General features: G+C 40.5%; 1 long non-coding RNA gene across 2 annotated transcripts in view; it reads left to right on the forward strand.

Annotated features, from left to right (window-relative positions):
* LOC111744687 overlaps positions 1 to 1,960 on the forward strand; it is a 43,471-nt gene extending 41,511 nt beyond the window's left edge. For both annotated transcript variants that reach the window (XR_002782276.1, XR_002782277.1), the window contains one exon: positions 495 to 1,960. This is a non-coding gene — a long non-coding RNA (uncharacterized LOC111744687). The remainder of the gene's footprint in view (positions 1 to 494) is intronic.
* The last annotated feature ends 8,372 nt before the right edge of the window (positions 1,961 to 10,332 follow it).

Genomic DNA, 10,332 nt, shown 5'->3' on the forward strand with positions numbered 1-10,332 from the left:
TTAAAAGCAGATAATTTCTCGGTGCCTGGCTATATCCTCCGTCTGAAGTACAGACGGCTGAAGTCGATCTACCTAGGTTCCAGTCCAGACGCCACTGTTTGCTAGCTGTGTACCTCTCACAGAACTCCCCCGTGCCTCAGTTTCTTCACCTGTAAAACAGATGATAATATCACCTACCTCACTGGGTTTCTCGTAAGGGTTAAATGAAATTTCGCATTCGTAGCTCTTGCCGTAGTACTTTGTATGTACTAAGCACTCAATAAACGTCAGCCATTATTATTGTTAATGTCATCGTTCAGATGATAAAACTGAGGTTCAGAGAAGTTATTTGGTGCAATGTACTCGGTGTAGACGGAATTTTTATATAGCACCGCCTGATCCCCAGAATTCCTGCCCTTTCTATTATATTATTTCCATTCTAGTCTCGTCTTACAAATAAATTCCTACGTGAGCTTAATAAATCACTTCATTTTATTTCTGTCTTTATTTACCAGGGTGCAAAATGAAAATGGCAACAACTGACTTTCCTGTTGGTACGAGACTCTATACCTGTCGATTAATATAATCAGCCATATGCAGAAAAACTAGGCATGTTTCAAAAAATTCGTTACAGAAAATGTTCATGCCCTGGATAAAAGCTAAATAGTACAAAAGTGTCAAAAAGAAAACATGGCTCCCATTCCTCGGGGTAACCATTATGAAGTCAGATGTGTATCCTCCTATCTGGTCAGCATTCATCTGTTTAACTCACATTGACGCAGAACCACTGCGGGCTGAGCATTGTGCCTGGGCCCTGAGGCGGATGCCGTTAGCCCCCGGTCACGGACGGGAAGGTTCGCTGACTTGCACAGGGAAACAGCCAGCGCCCTGCAGAGCGGGTGCCGGACTCGGCGTTCTGGCTCCGAATCGGGCCTGTTCAACCCCACTCTGTGCCCTCAGCACCTTACATTTTTGTTACCTGTTTCATAGTATTCCATCGCATAAAAATAAAACTATGATGTATTTAATATTTCCCCTGCCGACGGACATTTAGTTGCTTGTAGTTCTTTTGTTATTAAATAACTGTGTAGGGAAAGCCAGCTATCTGTACATCCTTGCATGAGTATTTCTGAAGGACAGATTTCTATACATTGAATGAGTAGATCAAAAATATATAAATATTTAAAATTTCGACCACCATAAATGGTCAGATAACCTCTAGAGGCATACTATGTGTCAGGTGCTAAGCACTTTATCCTGATAAAATCATCACAATCTCCCCCAGCCACCCGGTGAGGCAGATATGTTCCTATCCACATTTTGTAGATGCTCAAGGTCATATGAGTAATAGAACATGGCTTCAACCCAGGCAGCCTAGAGCTAGAACCTGCGCCTTAACCATGGTTAATAACCAAACACGTTAAACTGATCGTACTTTACTGCTTGACTTTGCCATTTTTCTAACTTATTCTAAAGTTGAGTTCACAGTGTGAGCTGACAGAAGGGTCTGGACTGATACAAATGTTGAAACATCCCTGGGGATTGTATCCGTCTACAGGTTGGATGATGAGAACGGAAGCCACGGGTGGCTGGAAGACGAAATTCCTTTCTTCTCGTAGTGATCGGGACAGACAAAGAGACTATCTTTTTTTTTTTTGGTCTGTGAACTGTCTTCATGCCAGAAAAATAACTTAAATTTTTTTCTGTTTGTGTGTGGGTACCTTGTAAGAAATTCACACAGTGTCTCTAAGGTTCAGAACGCTAGAGATAGTCATGTTACTTCGTAGCGTCGTATGTGAGAATTTCCGGCATCCCAGCTTCACTCAGCCACGTCTCCCTGCTGCTCGTCCAGGTTTTCAGTCACCCACCGGAGCTAACCGTGAGACCCACCTGCTTGAGTGTTGAATTCTGACTCTCTGGAAGGGATCAGAGGGAGCCAGAGAGTTTGCCAGGTGGGGAAATGGGTAGAAAAGAGCCTTCGATGCTGAGAGAAGTTTGTGTTCCAATTCTGATGTGAAACCTTCTTAGTGGGATGATTTTCTCGGTGAAATCCAAGCTGCACATGCTTCCTGAGTCCCCGAGCTGTAAGGATTTATGCCCAGACATTGCCGAGTTAGTCCACCTAACCGTGGAAGGTGGTATGCTCACCTGCTGTCCCAGGTGTCTTATCTCACACACCTTCATACTCTGCTGACCTTTGTGGCTGCGCAGTGTGATATCAGATGCCTGGAGCCAAAGAGGCCTCTGACCATGCATTAATAAATAGCTATTTCGGGGATTCTGTTACCTTAAAATGTCAATTATAAGCAAGTGAACTTACTTTTTATGTTTTTACAGTCGTGTGTGTGTGTGTGTGTGTGTTTCTCCTAGCAGGTTGGCAGCTCTGGAGAAGAACTGCGTAGCAGTTGGCTTAGAAAAGCAGTTTTTCAGTCTTGGCTGCACACAAACATCACCTGGGGAGCTTTTAAAAATCCTGATGCTCACGCCAAATCCCAAACTGATTAAGTCAGAATCTCTGAGGATGGGGCCCAGGCATCGGGACTTTTAAAAGCTCCTGGTGATCGCTGTGCAGCCAAGATCGAGAACTGTTGGCGTAGAAGGTATCTTCTCTTTTTCATTTATAGTGTTTTCATCTGGACCTCATTTTATGTAGTTGAAGCGAATTTTAAGAATAGACGTTAGTCCCCCCAAATCCCTTTCAAACTGGGGCGAGCCTCAGAATGACCTGGAAGGCTTGTTAAGGCACAGATTGCATACCTCTTCTCATTTCTTCTTCCAGGACAAGCCCGCCCTTCGGATTTCTGAGTCATTAGGTCTGAGTGGGGACCCAGGAATTTGCCTTTCTAAGTTCCCTGTTCTGGCGATGCTGTTGGTACAGGGAGAGCCTCTGCCCTAATGCCTTCCTTCCACCTCTCTTCTGCTCTTTCTTTCCCAGCAGTGGCGATCAGGGCAGCTGCCTCCGAGGCAGTCCTCACCACATCAGTGTGAGGGAGGCTGATGGATGCTCGAGGAAGCTTTAGCTAATCATACAAACTAACTTTAAACAAATGCGACCCTCTCTTCACACCAGATTGCTCCCCTCTTAGCCCTTGCTACTTCAGAATCAGAGCCACCACTGGGCAGGTTTCTGGCGGCCCAAATGGACCTCAGATTCCGCCTCCCCACAGAAACAATTTTATGAACGGTGTTCAGGTACAGCTGAGACAGTGCCATTAAAACCATTCTTCGGAAATGCCGTGGTCTCAATGAGCTGCTGTGGGCTGCCTTCCTGGACCCTAACCACCATTTAAAGAGCTGAGTTTCTGAGTTTCAGAAAACCAATTTTCAGACAAACTCCTAGAACAGACCTTGTTGAAGAACTACCTGTGACTGAAACATTTGGTTCATTTTGTTTAGTTATTTTGCCCTTTCCATTTGGAGCCAAAGTTGGGTGGGGAGGTGGGGAGGGGCTGTCATTCATTCCACTAATATTTATTAGGTGCTCACAATGTACCTGGCACTGCTATGTACTGGGGACATAAAGATGAAAAAGACAGCCCCTGCCCTAGAGAAGGTCATGTTCTAGGTGGGAAAATATTTACTGAGCAAATAAGAAAATATTTACCGAGTTACCAATGTGATATGTGCAGTAATGAAGAACTGATGAAGGAAGGGTCTGTTCTGCCTGGAGAGAGAGAGACTGTGTGTGTGCGTGTGTGCGCGTGTGTGTGTGCGCGCGTGTGTGTGCGCGTGCACGTGTTTGCTTAGGAGAAGAGACGCGTTGAAGAGCTTTAGAATCAGGAGAGATCGTTTGGCCTTGAAGACCATGGGGGGTTCCCCAGGCAGAGAAGGGGGTGAAGGGCGTCCAGGATGATGGAACAGTCGGAATGCAGGGGATAACGAGCTATGCAAGAATGGCACGTCACTAGGTCAGCTCTTCTTGTAGGACAATGGAGGGCGACTGGAAAAGGCATTAAGTGGCACACAGAGTTTGAACCTTAACCCGGAAGAGGAAATAAGAAGAGTTACACATAGAACTGAGTCAATGTGTGTGGTATTTGCATTTTTATCTCAGACCTTCTTTTTTAAGAACTTTCTTCTCTTGTATGTTTCTCACTACCCCAAGGAAGACACTTTTTTTTTTTTTCCCGACAAAATGTTAATACTTTGAAAATGCCTTGAATCAAGTGGATTTCACACCTGGGCTCTGGGCAACCCCTCCAAGGCTGGCTGGGGCAAGCCTGCCCGCTAGGCACCCTGCCCCCTCACTAGCTCTTCTGTTATCTATCCACCTACCAAGCTTTCTTCAGACTGTTCTATGTATTGGGCACGTCTAGTCAGAATATTATATTTTGGAAAAGGGTATGTAACTAAAAAAAAACCCAAACGTTTAACACTAGCATAATCTAATCCTCACACATTTAGTAATAGTCCAAGGACTTTGGTATGGGGAGCTGGCCAAAGAATAAGGGTTTTCAGACCATCAGCTGAAGATATGATGTCAGGCAGGCACTGATGTGGATGTGGGACCAGTGACGGTGGTTGGTGGCATGAGCCTTTAGTTGGCCAAAAGAGGTAATGATAAAATCATATCTTCCCAGGATGATCTAACACTTGAAGATCAATGTTCAAATTCCCTTATGAGGAAAAACTCTTCTTAAGCATTTCAGATCATTCTTTATACTTTAAAATTTCGTTTCATTGCGTCTTGATCTCTTGCCTATATCTACTATTCCATTCAATATAAAAATAAATTATGCAGCAGCGTTTAAGATTTTTACATCAAGAATTTGACCCTTGCTAGAATCTGCGTTAGCAAGCAGTGCTATCATTAGGTATAAAAAGTATATCTCTATACATATCCTGTTATAATTATTTCTGTCATCGTTAGATAATATACTAATTTAGTTTTAATCACTTTTCCAATAAAAATTAAAGGGACTTGCCAGTGTATTCTGTACTTACAGACGACCTTAGCATTTAAACATAGCTTAGCGGCGCTGGGGCACAAGTGCCAGAGAATGTCTCTGCCAGCACAGGGTCATCACCAGAAGGAAAATCCATCTGCAAAAGCATTCTATCACCCGATGGAAGGACAGCACAGGGCACGTGGGGAAAAGAGATGCACAGCTCTGAAAATTTGGAAGTGGCTTAAATAAGTCTATAGAAATCTTCTAAAAGTCAAGTGTATCCCTGTTAAACTCTCACCAGCCTAACAATATGTTTTAAGTGCTTATCGTCGTCTGTGCCTTTAAGGAAACAGTCTAATGGGTTAGTCGCTCTGAACCCTCCTGTTTTAAAAATAATTTTTCCTGCAGTTTTAATTGTTGGTCTACATGTTTCTTGTTTGAGAGTGATATAAGACCTGCTTTCTCTTACATTGAATTAATATTTACTGTATTGGTTCCCAGGTCTGAGCATCTGGTTTCATTTCTAAGTGGAAACGAACCCATTTTTCTTGGTGCTGAGTCAGTGTTTTCTCAGCAGGCCCAGGGATCTCTGTACTTTCTGGAAGAAGGAGCTGACTGTGGAAGAACAATGCTGAGCTGTGGCCAAAGAAAGCTTCAGAGAAGCACCTGGGTCCTCCTAGCCAGGGCGGAAGTGCTGGTTTTTTGTTTTTTTTTTTTCTTTATGCTGGGTCTCCTCTGTTTTGGCTCTTAAATCAATAATCGGTAGTAGAGGCGTTTTTGAGAAAATGAAGATATATTCGAGGAGTGTAGCACTGAAATAGGCGGGTAACGTAAGTGATAGAATTTAGAAACACTAACAGCCTTTCAGGAGCATCTTAGGCTGCATTTTTCGTTTATACATAATTAGAAGAATAAATAGACTTAAAAAGAGATCTTCGCCGCAATTAGTTGTCAGTGGCGTTGATTACTTTTTTATCACCATCTGTGATAACATGTCATTCATGAAACCGATCGGACATATGGTTGTTCAGCCAAGTTGTTGGTTTACCTTTGACTGTAGTTAAAACAGGTGAATGAACAACCAATGCAAATGGAACTTTGTATAAGAGTCTTGAAATCTTTTGTTGAAGTCCTGGGTTCCCACTGCCATGCCAAACTTGAAAGTGTTTCAAAGCTAGTAAGCAGTCTTCTTTTAACGTATTTTATTCACTGGAGATTAAAGACAGAAGCTCTTTAATTAAACACAAAAGATATCTTTTGCCATAATTAACAGCCTGGGATTTTTCAATTGCTTTTGGGTGCAGTAATGAAAATTAAGATAATTATGACTTTTGCATATTCTCTGTACCTGAAGACGGGAAGAGTTCTGGCTCCATCTGTCAGGTCGATAAATAATGTTCTCCCTTTGATTCGAACAGCCAACCTCTCTTCTGGAATATTTCGGATCCCAGGGCTGAAGCTGCCCATCGGTAATGCCGATTCTGTTACAAAATGAGCCAATGAATGTTCTGATTGGAAGTGGAATTTATTAAGGAAATACACTCGAAATATAAACGAAGCCCTATTTTACAAAAATGCTCCTTTTTTTTAATCCTCTGCACACAGTGGCGGGACTGCAGGTTGACGCTGCAGGCTTCCCATGAGCGAATGCCTGTGGGCTAGTCTCGAAGCTGTTTTCTTTGTGGTTTGCCTCCTGTCCACTGGGAAGCCTGTATTCCTTTCGTTTTCATTTTTTTCCATCTCCAGTGCTTTTGAACACAGAACCCCCATCCTCCCACCACCCTAACTGCACATTCCAGCCCCGTGATTTCATCGTACCAGGCGTATCTCCCCTGCCATGCCGGCGGGCTGCCTGCTGACTCTTGCAAGGCGGGGAACAGACGGGAACATAAACTCACCACAGAAGAGCAGGATGCTTTCTGTATATTTTTAAGACCAGGAATCCAGTTCTCATTTAGAGGCTGTATTTTTTTTTTTTAATGGTTCCTCGAACACCAAACAAAACATTTCTTGTTGCTCTTAATTCTTGATCGTGTCATTCCCTCCACATGGACGGATAGAATCACAGAAACTGGAGAATGCAAAAGATGTGTTAGATCGTGTTCAGTCCGTTTCAGCTGCTCACAATTCTTTCTTCCCACTACGGCTTCTCTCTCCTAGTTTTCTTAAGAATTAGCCTTTCCATTTCTCCTGGGGAAACATTCTTTAGTTTAACCATGGAGGGATTTATGTGGAAATGTTCATATTATTTCAACTCGTTATTCCTAGTCTTCATAACTCGTTATTTTAGCATAAACAGCCCCTCTTCATCCTAGCTCAAGTATTTCTGGATGGTATTTTTTTCTCTTTCATTTATTAAGTTCAGAGCTTGTTTTCCTGCTTTGCTTTCTCTTTTCATCAATCAGTCCCTGAAGCCCATTAATCATTTTTTTACCTCACTGAAAGCTCCTTTGCTTATTCCCATATTAGGATCCCAGGGCTGGTTAAGGTCCCAAGTTACTGGACAAAGCCTCACTGATAGGTGCTTTTCTATGCTAACTTTTCTCTTGCCTCATGCTTTCTCTCTCGCTCTCTCGCTCTCTCGCTCTCTCTCTCGCTCTCTCTCTCGCTCTCTCGCTCTCTCGCTCTCTCGCTCTCTCTCTCTCTCTCTCTCCACACACACCTTTCCTTCCCTCCCAGTCTCAGTCTTACTTACAAACTGTTTTTTAAATAATGATTCTAAATTATGCTTTGGAGAGTTAGTAATTTGAAGGCTCTGTGTGTGTGTGTAGTTTTAACTGGTAAGATTATATTTGTTCTCAGTTACTTAAAAATATTTTTCATATCCTCAAAGTCACGAATCTTTTAGGTCTCCTGAGTGCTTAGATCAAGTGCGATTCTGAACCATGGAACTATGATGTAACAGTCTACTTCAGGGCTATCATCTCAGGAGCAGAGAGGAAAATTAGTAGGTTTGGGGAAAATAGACCATATTTGTAGGATCTGATATTCTTGGGGAAAGAGAAAGGCAAAATTTAAGTAGCCCTGGAATTCACATATCTAAAGTAGATTAGCTCTGAGGAGCGAGCTATTGTTAGATATAAAGATAAAGACTTTTTTAGGTCACTTTTTAAAATTTTCAGCTTTATTGAGGTATAATTGACAAAATTGTAAGATATGAAAAGTGAATATTATGGTGATTTGATATACATCGTGAAAGGATTCCCTTCATCTAGTTAAATAACACATCCTCCATCTCACATATTTATCTTCTTTTTTTTTAATGAGAACATTTAAGTTCTAGTCACTTAGCAAATTTGAGTTATATAACCGTGTTACCAACTCTGGTCACCATGGTTTGCATTAAATATTCATATGCTACATGATTTCCTGGATCAGAGGACCCAATATTAGAAAGATGTCAGTTCTCCCCAAAGCAATCTATAAACTCAACGTAATTCCAATCATAAACTCCAACAACTTTTTTTTTTTCCTCTTGGAACTTGACAAGATGATTGTAAAATGTACTGAGACATGTAAGGGGCCAAGGCTGAGTAAGATACTCTTGAAGAAGAAGAAGGTAGAAAGATTTGTTCCACCAGATCCCAAGATGTATTTAAAAAGGAATTGTGGTACTGACGCAGGGGTAGACAAATAGACCAGTGGACCAATGGGACAGAAGAGAATGACCAGATACAGACCCAAACGTATAGAGATCCTTGATTTATGACAAGTCACATTCCAGAACAGTGAAGAAAGACAATCTTTTCGATAAAAGATTGTGGTGCTGGAACATTAGACATCTAGATGGGAAAAAGAGAAAAGAGCAAAGAAAGAAATTGGATGCCTACCTCACACCATATGCAAAAAACCCCAAATGGATACAGACTTAAGCGTGAAAGATAAAACTTTAAAGCATACACATACCCATGCGTATGCTTTCTATAAGTATATATGTGTGGGTGTATGTGTGTGTGTGTGCACATATATCTTCATGACCTCAGGGCATTGAAAGATTTCTTCTATAACATAAAAATCTGTAGTCGAAAATTATGTATTTGGTAAAATAAGGCACATCTCTTTATCAAAAGATAACGTGAAGAAAGATAGTCATGCAATGAGAGAATATATTGAACACACATGTAATCGACAAAATATTAGTATCCAGAACATATAAAAGTTCTTACATCAATAAAAAGACAACCCATTCTGAGAAAAATAGGCAAACTAACTTGAATAGCTCTCCACGAAGAGGAAATAAAAACGGCCAATAACCATAAGAATTCTCAACTTCTTTCATAATCAAAGTAATGCAATTAAACCTTAATAGATTCTACCTCGTATCCACTCAGATTAGCTAAAAAGAGAAATGTCGGCAAAGTGTTGATGAGGGTGTGGAGCAACAGGAATTGATGGTAGAAACTGCAAATTGTTACATACTTAAAAGTAGTTTAGCGCACTGTAGTACGGTTGAAGAGACATATGCATACCTGATGACTCAGCAAGTCTACTCTAGAGAAACTTGGCACGCAGTTATACAAAGATACATGTATTAGAGTGCTCTCTTTTGGCCTGTAACTTTCTTTTCTTTTGTAAATTTTCAAACCTACAGAAAAGTTACAGAATTGAGGCACTGACTGTAATAAAGTCTTAGTAGATGGCAGCTATGCAAAACATGACAGCTCATGGAAAGAGCATGTGTGAGCAAGTGATACCTGGCTTGAAATCCCAGCTCCATCACTTCTTAGCCGTGTGACTGTTATAGGCAACCTATTAATATCTGGGAGTTTCAGTTGTCTCATCTGCAAATTGGATAATAATATGCCTACCATATCGAGTATTATAAGGATTAAATTCATTAATGTATATAAAGCACTGAGCATAAAGACCTGCAACATAATAGGTGTCTGGTAAATTATGGCTGCTATTATTAACATTTTTATTGCTAAAAATTACAATGGCGCATTTTATTTTTTTACAACCTTTTAATTACAGCACATTTACTATATATATATTTACTTTTGTTTTTTCACTATAGAACGCAAAATCGTTTGAGGGGAAAAATTGCATTTTTTTTCTCTCTGTATTATATTTTTTTCATCTCATTTTCTATTATAAATTTAATATTAGAAAATATAAATGTGGGAAAAAATGACCATGACAAATTTTTTTTTAGAATTTATAAAATTATACAGAATTAAAGACTTTTTTGAAGTCATACAAAACTAAGTATGATTTATCAAAAGGAAAAGGAAAAGTTAAATAACTTTATCAAGAAGTAATATTAGACATAAAGTATAGGTTTCCAAATTTCTAGCCCAAGATCCTGCACACTTAATTATGTAATTAATTTCCCTTAAGATATACACCTTGGTATATAAGATTACTGATATATCAGCAATTACTTTTAAAGAAAACTGATTTTAGTAAATGGTAGCCTTTACCCCTAATGCTTCATTGCCTTTACTGCAAAATGAATGAAATC

This window comes from Pteropus vampyrus, unplaced genomic scaffold (assembly GCF_000151845.1).
Source record: "Pteropus vampyrus isolate Shadow unplaced genomic scaffold, Pvam_2.0 Scaffold6, whole genome shotgun sequence".
NCBI classification, from domain to species: Eukaryota; Metazoa; Chordata; class Mammalia; order Chiroptera; family Pteropodidae; genus Pteropus; species Pteropus vampyrus.